This window comes from Melospiza georgiana, unplaced genomic scaffold (genome assembly GCF_028018845.1).
Source record: "Melospiza georgiana isolate bMelGeo1 unplaced genomic scaffold, bMelGeo1.pri scaffold_29, whole genome shotgun sequence".
NCBI lineage: Eukaryota > Metazoa > Chordata > Aves > Passeriformes > Passerellidae > Melospiza > Melospiza georgiana.
The window spans coordinates 19647-36046 of NW_026652215.1; positions in this window are offsets into that span (position 1 = coordinate 19647).

Consider the following 16400-nt stretch of genomic DNA (forward strand, 5'->3'; position numbering starts at 1 on the left):
TAGCCTGGGGATGATGTATATGTTAAGTCTCTTACAGAGAAGACTTCGGAACCACAGTGGGACAGACCACTGCGAGTACTTCTCACCAACTTCACTGCAATCAGAATCAAGGAGCAGAATGCCTGGATCCATCACTCTCGAGTGAAGAAGGCCCAGAAACCCCTTAAGGAGTGACGCCAGGAGACAATGAACTGAGATTAAAACTTACTCGGGCAAAATGAGTATATTGCGGTCGGGAGTAGCTCATATTTTAGTTTGTAGAATTGTATTGTGTGTAATCATAACTGAAGTTTCAGAACTTGAGAGTCCCTCTGTTCAAAGTAATGCTAAATGGCCTTGGTCCCGGGCATTTAATTAGTATACTAGATCCATAAGAAAACCTTGTGAGATAAAAGATTTAAACATATCTACTGTAGTAATCCACGAGAATCAGGTACGTGAAGAGCAAGAATAGTAAGAACAAGAACTGTAGACTCTTCAAAGAATCAGAAGAGAAGAAATCAAAGTAGAGTGCCAAGTCATCAATAGGGTAGCTTATGAGAGACCAGATGTAATTAGTGTCTGAACCTCCCCTGGTGTATATGAACACCAGGAAGTCTGTGATAACCTAAGTGAATCAGACTGTTGGTGTAATTTCACCTTGATACAGCCTGTAGAAGTGACCTGCCTTTGAGCTCGAATTACTATCAGAATTTCATTTGAATTCAAAGTGGACACTGCACTTTTTACCACAGCAGGGCCTTATACACCCCATACTAGTTCAGACTCTACCCAAACTCCAAACTTGAACCTAACGTAGTAAAGAATGTGACTGAACAACAGCTCCTTAGGTCATTTTCCAAGCCGGTTGGCTGAACACTCAGGCAATGACTGGTAAAGGGTGCTGAACTGCAGGTGGTAAATTAACCCAAGCAAGAAAGGTGATTTTCTTTATTTATAGCTATCCCTTTTCCTACTGAAATTTAGATCAGTGATTGTCCCAGTCTGAGGCAGTTAGATTCTGCTTAAAAGAGGTAGAGAGAGACCCCCCCTCAGAGCTCAGCAGCAGGCTGTAAGATTTTGAGCATCACTTTTGTGCTAAGTGTTTCAAGTAGCAGAAACCTGATCCCAGTTTCTTCTGAGGCACTGCAATGAATTTAAGCTCTTCTTTTAGACTTCCCCTTCATTATTTACTTAAAGCTTGGACCTGAAGCTAGGGGCAAAGTGAGTGAAGTTTTGTAGACCAGGAGAGACATTCTTGCTTGCCACACATCTGGGAAATCAGGTGCTCTGGAGGGGGAAGGAGATTCCTGAGGTCTCTACATTTCAGAACAAACATCTGCCTCAAATATGACCTAAACCTCTGTCAGATACACTTGTGAAGTGTGTCTGAATTTGCAGTGTGAGCCCAGCACATCCCTCTGGCAGGGAGGGATGGTCATAAACAGAAAGCAGTTCCTGTTCCCCATAACAAACATCTAACTGGCATATTAGGGACAAGATTAGGAGTTTTCAATGGAATTGATTCAGAAATACTGGTGATTAAACTGGCCACTGCAGCAGGTGGCCTAACAAAATTGAAGCAGCCTTTACAGTAATCTCTATTGGCATTGGGAACTAGCCAATGACAGATTTCAAAAGTACTGCCAAAGTAAGGAAGTATGAAAAGGCCGGGGACCAAAACCACAAGTTGATAGTAGAAGCACTTAGTATAGTACAAGATAATGTGTCTTTAGCTTTCAGTTGTATACGAGCACAGTTATGGATACAAGCAACAGCAGTTCTGATCATATGGGAAAGGGGTGAAGATAATTTTCCAGCTCAAATTCAAGAAATTGTGTGGGATAATGCAATTGATGTTGAAAGGAACTTTCAATCCTGGCAGACTATGGTGAATTTCACCTATGATCCTGTTTCTAATGTGGCAACTGCCTTTGTGCTTACCATACATAATGCCACTGTTTATGTTGTCCATCCCATCATTGCTCTAGGATCAAACTATGAAAAAACAATACTCTATCCTTCAGAACATAGAGTGTGGGCACGAAAGATGAATGGAAAGTGGCAGACAGTAAACTTAGAATCCTGCATTACTAGAGAACAGATGGGATTCATTTGTGAAAGCAATACTATTAATGCTCAGGATGTGTGTTTGGACACTGAACAGAGTATTTGTCACTTTGGAATTCGTCCAGTCACTGACCAGAAAACTGTGCTCGTATATACTGGAAAAGGGTGTGTGCTTGAGAACTGCTTGTGCTGCTGTACAAATTGATAGCAATTATGTTATTCTGTCTAGTAGAAACCATTCTAATCTCTGTATATGTAATTTTGTTAAGATTATTGGATATGATCTTTGGGTGGTCACCAACTGCAAATGGAATCTTTAATAAGTTGTGCCACCCCATTATAGTTTTACTACTATTAGTTGGGGTAAGCTTAGGATTATCTATTATATTGTTAATTTAGAACTAGAGAATGCTCCAACGAATAGCTGTACTAACATCTTTGTCAAAAGCACATGGTGAAGCACTAAAAGACACTTACTGTTGTGAAGGTAAGTAAAAGAATTTACTTATTTCCTAGGAAAGGGGGGAATGAGACGGAGTGGGGATCTATTCTGAATTAGGTGAAGTGCCTGGGAGAGGTGAGAGGTCTGTAGGGCCAAAGCTGAAGGAAAGGCCGCATGCTGAGACAGCAAGGAGACAGAGAAAGAAAAACAGAAATTACCGCAAGGTCGATCTGCCCCAGACCTAGGAATTCCTCTGATAAAGAAGAACTAGTGCTAAATGTCACGCAGAATGAATATGTATGAACTTATTGTGAAACTGTATGCATATGCATTTGGGAGGGGGATAAAAGACGACCTGAGGTCTTCAGAGGTACGCATGCCTTGTTGGGGGACTTGCGTCCGGCGCGCGCCGTAAATAAACATACCGGGCTTTACAGCTTTTATAAAGTTGTGAGGTTTCTTCTTTTCTCCGCAAAACAGGTGCCATGGCAGTCTCTGACAACAGCAAAGCCGCTGGGACGTCCGGTGGAAGCAGCGGGGGGGAAGCCGGAACTGGGGAGGGAATCACGCTGATCGTGGGATCCGCCACGGGCTGCTCCGAGGGTCCCGCAGGGTCAGCAGCGTTTCCAACACTGTCCTGAACAGGGACTGACTCGGCTTGAGGCGGCGGGGACGCGTGGGAACACTCCGCCGCCTCGTCCCCCGGCCCTGAAAGCGGCGGCAGGCACGGCACAGGGCCGGCGCCGTCCCCCGCCGCTGACTCCAGGGTCCGCTGCCGAGGTGCAGTTGCAGTCTCCGTCGCAGCGCAAACAGGCAGCAGCAGAGCCGGGAGAAGCGGCGGAGCATCGCTGTTGCTTAGCAACAGGTCAATCGCCAGAAGTGTTGTCTCTTCTGCCTTCTCCGACGCTGAGCCGGAAGCTGGAGACGCATCCTCGTCGTTGCCTAGCAACAGCTCAGGAGGCGGGGAGGCTGGTGAAGCTGCGGGCGGGACCGCCTGGAGAGGCGGAGACGGGATCTCCTGGAGTGACGGCTCTGGCAGGGGCGTGGAGGAAACCTCAGAGACCGGTGCCGCCTCCATGTGTGAAGGAGGCGGAGTCTGAGAGGCCGGCGCTGGCTTGAGCGGCCACTCCCATCCCCCCGGAGAGAGAGAATGGGGGGAGGAGAACACTCCATCTGAGCGTGCTCCGGAGAAAAGTAAAAAAAACTTCTTCGCCTGGCGAAATTTCAGCATCCCCCACCGCGAAGCAGGGGGGCTGGGAAGCAGAATGTCCTCCCCCACCGCATCTTCTGCCAAAGGTGGTGGAAACGGAGCTTGTCCATAACAGTTAGAGATCCATTGGAAAAGAGCTGCTCTGCGCTTTAAAACTGGGAAAAGCTTTATAAATGCTGGGTAAATAGAAGGCAACACGCGTCCCTGACTGTAGACACACTGGATAATCGAGTCCATGCACTCCCAGACAAAAACATCTAAAGCGTACAGGACGTCAGTAAAAAACCCAAAAAGCTTTGCCCATCGAAAGAACTCATAGAGATCTGTTTTTTCAAAAAAAAATCCGTCTTCTCTGCACCAATGTTGCCAGAGGGCAATAACCTTCTTCTCTGAAGGAGTAAAACGAACCACATGCTTCAAAGGGTATCTCCCCCATATAAACAGCCATAATTTTCTCGCGGCTGAACCCTCAGGGATAGAAAAGTGAACTGTACCTTTTTCAAAAGTCCAGCTTGCTCTGGCCAGCTCTGCAGGTATGCTGCTCTTGTCTACCATGTTTCCTGAAGGTTTTTCAGAAGAAGATTCTGTTGTGGTCAGCCTTGGCTGTGAACTCTGTCCAAATCAGGATCTTCAGTTCTTCAGCTCCTGGCTTGAATCCACTTTTGTGGTCACTTCAAAGCAACCATCAAATGCTACACATACAGGATTTTTACCCAGTGCAGCAATTTTGCTCCTCTGGTTTTATCAGATTAATTTCTGCTCTGAAACGTCGGGGTCACCAGACATTACTGCGCCTGAGTGGGTCGCTGGTGGTGAGAGAGAGACAGTGAATCTTGTTTCTTGAATCAGAAGGCTTGATTTATTAAGATATTATATATAATGCAGTAAGACTATACTAAATAGAATATGGAGAGTGGTTTTGCAGAGCAGCTAGGCTAGGCTAGGAATAGATAGAAAGAAATCTACAACAAAGCTGTGGCCAAGGACTCAGTCCCCTGGCTTGCACTTTGTGATTGGCCCTTAATTATAAACATAAAAAATGAGCCAATCAGGAAACTCCTGTTACATTCCACAGCATCTGATAATAATTGTTTACCTTGGCTTCTGAGGCCTCTGGCCTCCAGAAGACGCAGAAATCCGAAAGAAAGGATTTCTGTGGAGAAATGTCTGCGACATTACATCACATAGTTTCTGTTTTAATATTATGCTATAGCCTAAAAACTGTATTTACCACATTACTTAAAAGATATTAATACAACACTACTTTCCAATATAACACATATAGTATTCATTTTAATATTTGCAAAGAACCAATCATATAATATGCATTTTTCACACTTGATTCTCTATATTTTACCGGTAAAATTTTGTGTCATTTTGACCTTATAGCTCAGTTGGTTAGAGCATGGTGCTGGTATCACCAAGGCTGTGGCTTCAACCCTGTGTGCGCCATTCACTTAAGAGCTGGACTTGAGGATCCTTGTGGGTCCCTTCCTACCAAGAATATTCTTTAGAATCTGGCCATGTTGAGAATATCTGGTTGATGTTTTTCCTGTGCACCAAACTCAAGTCAAGGAACCTTTGGTTACCCCCAGCATTTCAGTGTTCTGGGGTGTTCCAGCCCTGCAGACTCAAAATGGCCTCTTGATTCCATGAGGCCCCACAGTGTCCCACTGGCCCCTTGGTTCCATGAGGATCTGCAGTGTCAAACAGGTTTGTGACATTTGTCCTTGCTGCCCCTCACATCCCACTGCCCCACAAACAGACCCGAGCCACCTGTGAGAGACAGGCCCTGCTGTCCCAGGCTGGGCTCAGGGCTTGGCCTTTCTGCTTCCCCCAGCCAGCCCAGGCCTTGCTCATCATTGCAGTTCCCTGCTCAGAGCCTTTGACTGCCTGCAATCCTGGCTGCAAGGATCTGCTCTCAGCAGTCCCTGGGGAGCCTTTGGCAGTCCCTGCCCTCAGTGGGGCCCAGCGATGCTCCAAGGGACTTGGAGTTTTGCTTCTGACTCCTTGAGCAGCTTCTTCAGCCTCCTCTCAGTGCCTGAGAGTCCTGGACTTAAGTCCAGCCCCAAATCCACCATAGGGATCATCAAAATACAGAAAGCTTTGGGGGCTCTTTCTCTTCCTTCAGTGGTCTTCAAGGTTCCAGGGCTTGTGTAGCTGATTGGAGTCAGTTTGGTGTTCTTGTAAGGAGGAATATTTCAAAGTGCACCTCATGACATTTTTTCTTTAATCAAGTGAATATTTTTTTATTTTCCAGTTCAGAGAAGAGGTGATAGAAGCATTCCCAAGGTGATCTCGATGCTGAATATCTCTCTTCCAGATTGCAAGATGTATTCCCTTACCATCTGTATGGCAGATTATCTTTTGTCAAGTGGGCAGTTTGCTTTATCTCTCTGAGTGACCACAATCACTCCTCCCTTGGGCGGGGACATTGCTGATAACAGACTATTGAATGTCACTGCATGGCTGATAAGAACTACAACATCCCATTGTGAGATGTGAGCCTAGCGGGAGGAGCCAAGCATTGCTACACAGATATAATCCAGAGGTTTTGAGACACCAGCCCAGCTTTCTCCACTGGATTCCCCAGAGGAACAGCAGCTGTCTCTTTTTCCACTGGATCTTTGGAGGAAGAATACATCCTTCTCTACAGGACCCCCTTCCTCCAACAGAACCACACCTGACACTTCAGGAGGACTGCAGCCACATTTCCAATTGGACTGCTACCAACACCCTGACCCACAGGGTGTCAGGTTGGGTTCTGACTCTGTCAGTGTTGTTCTAGTTTACTGCATTGTTTATTTTATAATTTAATTTTTTTCTTCCCTATTAAAGAACTGTTATTTCCTGCTCTCATATTTTTGCATGAGAGCCCCTTAATTTAAAATTTATAGCAATTCAGAGGAGTGGGGAGGGTTTACATTCTCCATTTCAGTGGAGGCTCCTGCCTTCCTTAGCAGACTCCCATCTTTCCAAACCAAGAAAGATTTTGGTGCACAATGTGCAGCTCAAGGGCACAGAAACAAAAAGGGAATAACAGTTTTTGAGTAATCTAATTTTTTGTGTGCAGCTATAGAAATCTAATTAAGCAACACCATGTGGTCCAGCTTACCCTGGTTTGGGTGACACGTGATCATGGCTGTATTTCTCCCATTTGTAGACCCTTATCTAAACACGGGTCCTATAACCAAGGCTACTATGTCTGTTATCCGGTTTGTTTGATGGGTGAATAAGGTGAGGAATTAATGGATTTTTAAATTCCTCTGGAAAGCAGGCACATGGATTCACAGCCATCACACACTAATTGTATGTTTTTCAGGTTATTTTAATAATGGCACCTGCTGTAAGGAAATGACATGGGGTGAAATCTTCTCCCAACCCTTAAACCACCTCTTTATGTCTGCCCAACCAGTTTTTGAAGGGTTTAGATCCACTCTAAATATTAATGATATCATACAGTGGCTGGTGTTGCTGATAGGTCTGCTCTATTTAGCATTTAGACAGAAGGGGACACTAACCTGGATAACCATGCTGACACCTGCCCCAGAACCTAATACGCCACCAGAGTCTAGGGATGGTGCGGCCCCAGAGCCTGACCCCTGCCCCACAGCCCACCCCAGATGTGAACTACCCAGATAATATGGGGCGTCTGGTGAAGGAGATATATGAGATGGGCCAGATGCTGAAGGAATACACTTCCCCAGCTGGTGAGAAGCCCTCCCTCTGCCTCAAAGAGGGAGAGTCTAATAGCGCAGCAGTGGAACTCACAGATGTTACAACTGTCCAGGTTCCAGCTGACCTGCAAAGGCAGACACAACCAGCAGCAGTTGCCCCTGTAGAAACAAGGAGATCTAAGATGACAGCAGAGCACCCAGATAGGGGAGGGCCCTCACAACCCACGGAAGAGCCAGTGGTTGAGATCGTCACCGAGTCCCTAACGAACGAAAGGCTCTGTAATCTGCACAAAGACATTGTATGATGGGGACGTGAGGCTTATACAACCCGGTTACTTTGGGTCTGGGATCTTATGGGAACAGGCGTCCAGCTGGATGGTGGTGAGGCAAGGAATCTGGGACCCTCGACCCAGGACTCAGGTATCAATCAGATTTTTGTGAGGGAGCCAGGGTCCCTTTCCCTCTGATATCAGCTTTTAATAAGTGTCAGAGAGAGGTTTCTCCACAGGGAAAGAATGCAGGACCAGCACCATAGAATGCACTGGAAGACTCTTGAGGAAGGGATCCAACAGCTGAGAGAAGTGGCACTATTGGAGGTAACTCTTTGGGAGGGATGGACAGCATGATAATGACTCTGATAAGGTCAGGTGCAAAGACCAAATGCTGTGGAGCCTGGCAAATCTGGGGCCATCTCAATACACCGCCTTTACTGCAACAATTAATGCCGACACCAACCAAGAGATAGTGGGTTCTGTGGCCAAAAAGCTTAGAAATTATGAAAATATGATCAATGGCCTGATGGAGGCTCATGTCTCTGCCGTGGTCCAAGAACTCAGAGAAGAGATGAGGGAGATGAGGGAGGAGGTAAGGAGAAACAGTTCCCACATGGCACCAGTGCGAGTCACAGGTCCCAGACTCAGAGCTCAACATTCCCCAGCTACAGAGAGAGAGTACACCCCACGGGCTGACCTGTGGTTTTTTCTGCATGACCATGGGGAAGACATGGGAAGGCGGGATGGAAAACCCACTTCTGTCCTGGCAGCACAGGTGTGTCAACTCAAGAAGGGAAGCACTAATCAAGGGAACTCCAGTAAAATGAAGGTAGCCTCAACCTCCCATGACCGAGCTGCTGAATATGATCTGTCAGATCCCCTTGAAGGTACCTCTACCATGTATACCCAGGGTTAGAGAGGTCCTGCCTCTAGCCAGGGAGAGGCACGGGAAAACCGGATCTTCTGGATGGTTGTGTATATGATGGCCTGGCATATTAGAACCACAAAAGTAAAATGCTTTAGTTGATACTGGCATGCAGTGTACCCTAATGCCATCGAGACACGTGGGGGCAGAACCTGTTTCATTGCCGGGGTGACGGGGGGATCACAGCAATTGGCCCTGTTGGAAGCCGAGGTGAGCCTGACTGGGAAAGAGTGGAAAAAACATCCTGTTGTGATTTGCCCAGAGGCCCCGTTCATTCTGGGCATAGATTTCCTCCTGAACGGCTACTACAAGGACCCAAGGGTCTCAGATGGGCTTTTGGCATAGTTGCTGTAGAGGCAGAGGACATTAAGCAGTTGAACACTTTGCCTGGATTATCAGAAAGCCCATCTGCAGTAGGTCTTCTGAAGGTGGAAGAGCAACAAGTGCTGATTGCCACCTCGACAGTGCACTGCTGGCAGTATTGGATGAATATAGATGCTGTGATTCCAGTCCACAAAATTATCCGTGAGCTGGAGAGCCAAGGGGTGGTCATCAAGACCAACTCACCCTTCATCAGTCCAATCTGGCCTGTTCACAAGTCTGACAAAGAATGGAGATTGACTGTGGACTATCGTGGCTTGAATGAAGTGACTCCATCACTGAGTGCCAGACATATTAGAGTTCCAGTACGAGCTGGAGGACAAGGCAGTGAAGTGGTACGCCACTATAGACATTGTTAATGCATTTTTCTCCTTTCCTTTGGCAGCAGAATGCAGGTCTCAGTTTGCCTTCACCTGGAGGAGCGTGCAGTACGCCTGGAACCGACTGCCCCGGGGTGGAAGCACAGCCCTACCATCTGCCATGGACTGATCCAGACCGCACTAGGAAAGGGTGAGGCTCCAGAACACCTACAGTATATTGATGGCATCATTGTGTGGGGGAACACAGCTGTGGAAGAGTTTGAGAAAGGAAAGAAAATAATCCCAGACAGCCTGGGAGCTGGTTTCACCATCAAACAGAGCAAAGTAAAGGGACCAGATCATGAGATTCAGTTCCTCGGAGTAAAGTGGCAAGATGGACGGCATCAGATTCCTACAGATGTCATCAACAAGATCACAGCAATGTCTCCACCCACCAATAAGGAAGAGACACAAGCTTTAGCGCCATAGGCTTTTGGAGAATGGACATTCCTGAGTACAGTCAGATTGTCAGCCCTTTTTACCTGGTCAGCCATAAGAAGAACGATTTCCAGTGGGGCCATGAGCAGCAACAAGCCTTTGCCCAGATTAAGCAGGAGATCGCTCATGCAGTAGCCCTTGGCCCAGTCAGGATGGGACCAGATGTGAAGAACACGCTCTACTCTGCAGCCGGGAACCATGGCTTGTCCTGGAGCCTTTGGCAGAAAGTGCCTGGAGAGACTCAAGGCCAACCACTGGGATTTTGGAGTTGAAGCTACAGAGGGTCTGAAGCCAACCACACCCCAATAGAGAAAGAATTCTTGGCTGCCTATGAAGGAGTCCAAGCTGTCTCAGAGGTGATTGGTACAGAATCACAACTCCTTCTGGCACCCCAACTACCGGTGATGGGGTGGATGTTCAGAGGCAAGGTTCCTTCCACTCACCATTCCACCACTGCTACATGGAGCAAGTAGATTGCTCTTATCACTCAGTGTGCCTGTACAGGTAAACTGATTTGCCTTGGGATTTTGCAGGTAATTACAAAGTGGCCTGAAGGTGAACATTTTGGTGTCACAGATGGAGAACAAGAACCAGTGAAATGGGCTGAAGAAGCTCCTCCATATAACCAACTTCCACCAGGGGAAACACGCTATGCTTTTTCACTGACGGTTCTTGTCGCATTGTAGGGATGAACCGGAAGTGGAAAGCAGCCATATGAAGCCCCACATGACAGGTCGCAGAGGCCATTGAAGAAGAAGGTGGATCAAGTCAATTTGCAGAACTCAAAACCGTTCAACAGGCCCTGGACATTGCAGGAAGTGAGAAATGGCCAAATATCTACCTTTATACTGATTCATGGATGGTAGCCAATGGTCTGTGGGGATGGCTGGAGAGGTGGAAAGAGGTTTACTGGCAGCATACAGGAAAACAAGTTTGGGCTGCTGAAGAGTGAAAAGACATTGCTACCAGGGTAGGGAGGCTACCTGTGTAGGTCTGCCATGTACATGCCCATGTCACCAAAAGTAGAGCCAATGAGGAGCACCAAACAATGAACAGGTTGACCAGGCTGAAAAGATAGAGGTGTCCAAGGTAGACTTATATTGGGAACACAGGGGAGAGTTATTCCTAGCTCAATGGGCCCATGATGCCTCAGGCCATCAGGGTAGAGATGCTACCTACAAGTAGGCACAAGACCAAGGGGTGGATTTAACCATGGACAGTATTTCTCAGGTTATCCATGACTGTGAGACATGTGCTGCCATCCAGCAGGCCAAGGGAGTGAAGCCCCTGTGGTACAGTGGGCAGTGGTACAAGTACAAGTATGGGGAGGCCTGGCAGATTGACTACATCACACTGCCCCAGACTTGCCAAGGTAAATGCTACGTGCCAACCATGGTGGAAGCCACCACTGGATGGTTGGAGACCTACTCTGTGTCTCGCAGCACTGCTCAGAACACCATCCTGGGCCTGGAAAAGCAAGTCCTGTGGAGACATGGCACCCCCGAGAGAAGTGAGTCAGACAACAGGAGCCATTTCAAGAAAAGCCTTATCCACACCTGGGCCAGAGAACATGGTATTGAATGGATATATCATACCCCCTATCATGCACCAGCTGCCAGGAAAGTGGAACAGTGCAATGGACTACTTAAGACTTCCCTGAAGGCAGTAGGCGAGGGAACTTTTAGAAATTGGGAAATGAACTTAGCAAAAGCCACCTGGATGGTCAGCACCCAAGGGTCCATCAATTGAGCTGGTCCTGCCCAGTCTGAACCCCTGCACACAGTGGATGGAGATAAAGTCCCTGTTGTACACATGAAAGGTATTTTAGGAAAGACTGTTTGGATTAATCCCACCGCAGGCAAAGACAAACCCATCCCTGGGATTTTTATTGCTCCAGGACCTGGTTACATTTGGTGGGTAATGCAGAAAGGTGGAGAACCCCTTTGTGTACCACAGGGAAACCCAGTCATAAGTGAGAACTATGTGTAAGGTTTCATTGTGATGAAGATGGAAATAGAATAAGGGGTGGATAATGTCCTGGATTGCAAGGCAATGTGTGTGTTCTATTCCCATCTATTAGAGGGGTGGCAGTAATCTTCTGTTAATATCTTCTGTCTTCTTTATCTCTTCCATAACCAATTCTCCCTCTGGGGAGACATCTGCTGTTAATGGGCCATTGAGTGTCACTGCATGACTGATCAAAATTACATCATCCCATTGTAAGATGCTCTGCCCAGAGGAAGGAACCAAGCATTCCTAACTGGATATAATCTGAGATTTTGGGACACCAGAGACAGCCTTTCCCACTGGATTCCCAGACGAAGACCAGGCCCATCTATACCACCACTGGATCTTCAGAGGATGACTACACCCTCTTACAGGATCACTGCTTCAATGGAACCACATCCAAGCATATGCAGATGCTGTACATGTGCCACCTGGCACTCCAGGAGGACTGCAGCCACCATTTAATATGACTGCTATCACCACCCTGACCCACAAGGTTTCAGGTCGTATTCTGACTCTTGTCAGTGTTTTGTATTACTGCATTGTTTTGTTTTGTCTTGATTTGCTTTTTTTCTGGTAAAGAACTGGTATTCCTTCTCCTATATCTGTGCCTGAAAGCCCTCTTAATTTCAAAATGATAACAATTCAGCAGGAGGGGTTTACATTTTCCATTTCAGGGGCAGCTCCTGCCTTCCTTAGCAGACACCTGTCTTTTCAAAGCAAGAGAAGGGGAAAGGTTCAAAGCCTCAGTTATAATGCAAATAAAGTCTGAAGGAACAAATAAAATAGGAATTGGGGAAGACCAATTAGTTCCAGATGCAGGGTGAAATTTCTTAGGATGTGATTTACAGGCGCAGTTTGACATTGGAGTGCTCCCAGAGAAAGGGAAAATGGTAGTCAAGCTTCTCCAATTAAGAGAAGAAAATGAGGAGAAAACTCATGAGATGCTGTGGGCAAAACTGAAAAACTGAGGTAAATAGAACATGAAACCTGTAGTAATAAAAATAGTTAATGAGAACCATCCAGTTCAGGTACGAAAATATCCACTCTCCCTGGTAGGGAGACAAGGATTATGGCCAGTGATCCAGGACCTACTTGAGGACAGGAAATTAGAACCATGTATGTCCCCCCCATAATACACCCATATTACCAGTAAAGAAGTCAGATGGGACTTACAGGCTTGTCCAAGATTTGAGAGAAGTGATCAAAAGAGCTGTGAATTGATACCCAGTAATGCCTAACGCCTATACACTACTGAGTAATATCCCTCCTTCGCACCGGTGGTTCAGTGTGATAGACCTAAAAGATGCTTTTTAGGCATGTCTACTGGCAGAGAAAAGTGGGATATATTTGCTTTTGAATGGGAAAACCTCAATTCTGGGAGGAAGCAACAGCTTCGGTGGACTGGGTTACCCCAAAGGGTTTCCGAATCCCCAAACCTGTTTGGTCAAGCCCTAGGAGAAGTACTACAACTCTTCTCCATCAAACCTGACATAAAGCTTATCCAACATGTAAATTGTATTCTTCTCCCAGGACAGGAAGAAAAGGAAGTTCGGGAATCCACCATAGTGTTGTTAAATTTTCTGAGGGACCAAGGACTTTGGGTATCAAGAGGGAAACTCCAATTTGTAGAGTAGGAAGTAAAATTCCTAGGACATGTGATTTGTCAAGGGAGCTGGCAGCTGAACCCTGAGAGAATTACAGGGATAGTCTCACTCACATGACCAAAAACTAAGAGGGAAGTCAGAAGGTTTTTAGGCCTGTTGGGATATTGTAGGCTATGGATTGAAGGATACACACAGGCCGTAACATTCTTGTATGAAAAGCTAGTTGAAGAAGAGATTAGGTGGGGAAAAGATGAAGAACAAAAGTTTGAAGCTTTAAAGCAAAAATTACTCAGTGCACAAGCACTGAGTCTTCTTGCCTCAGACAAACCCTTTTATCTGTTTGTGGATCTAGAAAAAAGGATAGCACATGGAGTATTAGCCCAAGACTGGGGAGGATCCAGGAAGCCAGTGGCCTATTTATCAAAATTACTAGACCCTGTCAGTCAGGGGTGGCCAACCTGCATTCAGGTGGGGGCAGTGACTGCCATACTCGTGCAGGAAAGCAAAAAATTGGGGGAAAATTGAAAATATGTACCCCACACTCAGACAGAAGTATCCTAAGCCAAAAGGCTGAGAAATGGCTCACTGATTCCCGAGTGCTAAAGTATGAAGCCATCTTAATACATAATGGTTTAGAGCAACCAACTCAACCCTGCCCAGTTTATGTATGGAGAACCAGATGAGGCACTAATACATAATTGCTCAGAGGTTATTAACTATCAAACTAAATGAAGAGAGGACCTAACAGATTGACCACTCCAAGGTGGAAGACGATTGTACATCAATAGATCTTCACAGGTTGTAAAGGGGCACAGGGTATTGGGGTACGCTATAATGCATGAAGGGTTGGCAGCCATAGAAAAGAGAAAGTTACCTTCCAACTGGTTTGCCCAAGGTGTGAGTTGTATGCCCTAAAGTGAGCTCTAAAAATATTAGCACAGAAAAGGAGAACAATAGATACAGACTGAAAATATGCTTTTGGAGTAGTGCATACCTTTGGAAAAATTTGGGAAGAGAGGGGGCTATTCAATTCAAAGGAAAAGGGACTGAGTAATGAAAAATCTGTCTTAGAGAAGTTAGAAACCTTACAATTGCAAGAGGAAGTAGCGGTGGTATATGTTTAAGGACAACAGAAAGGGGCGCAAGGGAACAATTTAGCTGATATAGAAGCCAAAAATGCAACTGAATCAGAGACAGAAAAAGTAATATTAGTATTAACACCCATGAGAGATATGCAAAAAGTCCCGGTATTCAGGGAGACAGAAGAGGAAGAACTCCTTAAAATAGGAGCCAAGAAACATAATGAAGGGAAGTGGAGATTAGCAGATGGGAGGCAAATGTTGAATAAACCCCTTGTCGGGAAAATGCTAGAAGACATACATGGAACAACACAATGGGGTACACAAGTGCTAAGTGATCAATTTCTAAGGCACTGGGGACGCATAGGAATTTTCAGAATAACTAAGCAAGTAACTGATATGATACGTCAAAAAGTAAATAAGAAAATCATGAGGAAAAGACCTAGAGGAGGGGGAGATCTAGCCTTAAGGCCCTTCCAAAACATCCAAGTAGACTTTACTGAGCTTCCCCACATACAGCGCTGGAAGTTTTTGCTAGTGAGAGTAGATCACGTGACTGATTGGGTAGAGGTGGTACCCACTGTTAAAGCCAATGCCAGTGTTGTGACTAAAACACTTCTAGAATCAATCATTCCCCAATATGGGATGGCAAACAGGATTGATTCAGACTGGAGAACTCATTTCACATTGCAGATATTGCAGAAAGTTGTTCAGGCCCCGGCAGTAAAATGGGAATTACACACTCCATGACATCCACAGAGTTCTGGTCATGTAGAGGATGAATCAAACTCTTAAAAGAGCTCCAGTTAAGCTAATGATTGAAACCCAAATGTCATGGGTAAAATGTCTCCCTTTGGCCTTATTAAGAATTAGAACCCAACCCCAGTCAGATCTGGGGGTGTCACCCTATGAAATGATGTTTGAGTTACCCTTCCTGACCTCACCCCAGAAGGTTGCCACCAATGAGGAAGGGGAAGCCAATGCCAAGAAATAAGTGATGTCTATAGCACAAACTTTGGAAGGGCTAAGACATAAAGGGGCGATTCCTCAAACTACCACCCTGGATTTCAGAATCCACAATATTAATCCGGGGATTGGGTGATATCAAGTCATGGAGAGATCAGCCTGTAACTCTTCAGTGGAAGGTCCCTTTCAGGAACTGCTCACCACCAAATCGGTCATGTGAACTGCAGAGTGGCGATGGACTCATGCCAACAGAATCAAAGGCCCAGCAGAAGAACCCAAAGAGTGGACTGTAACATCCAGGCCAGGTGAAACAAGATTGACTCTCAAGCAGAGACTGAAAGACAACCAGGAAAACTCCAAGATGCCCAAAAATTAGAGTCAAGCTTCTACCAACAAGCTTGATAACTGTCTTCCTGTTTTCATGGGTGAGAATTACCAGCATCTGTTGAGGGGAAGTACACAAGGAACTGAAAAAGTTAATGGGACAGCTTCTTTAAGAAAATAAGACGAAAGAAGGAGGGCAAGACCGGGTTGACTCCTTTGTTTGATAACAAGAAGGCTCCATAGGCCTGCTCTGGGTAGCAATCCCGTAGACATGGTAAGGTAGGGACAAAAGGCCAGACCAGACCTCTATAATTCCTCAACTGTCTTTTAATTCAACAGGGACTGGAGGCCAGCATCAAATTGGCCTCTGTACTCACCCCTAAGATACACTGACTATGGGTAGCAGCCACATAGGCAGGGTAGATGGGTATCAAGGCCATACTGGACATCTGTGATGCCCTTTTGTCCATTCCAATTAAGTGTGTCTAAGGAAAACCTGAGATTTTTTTTCACCTGTTCCCATTGTTCTTGCCCACAACAACTGATGCTGGTATGACTCATTCAAGCAAGCAAGAGAATGTTTTGACTTAATTGTTCCAGCAAAATTATTTTAAGAAAAGGAAAAGGGGGCCTTGTTATGGATGAGTAATCCTATGGTTGATTC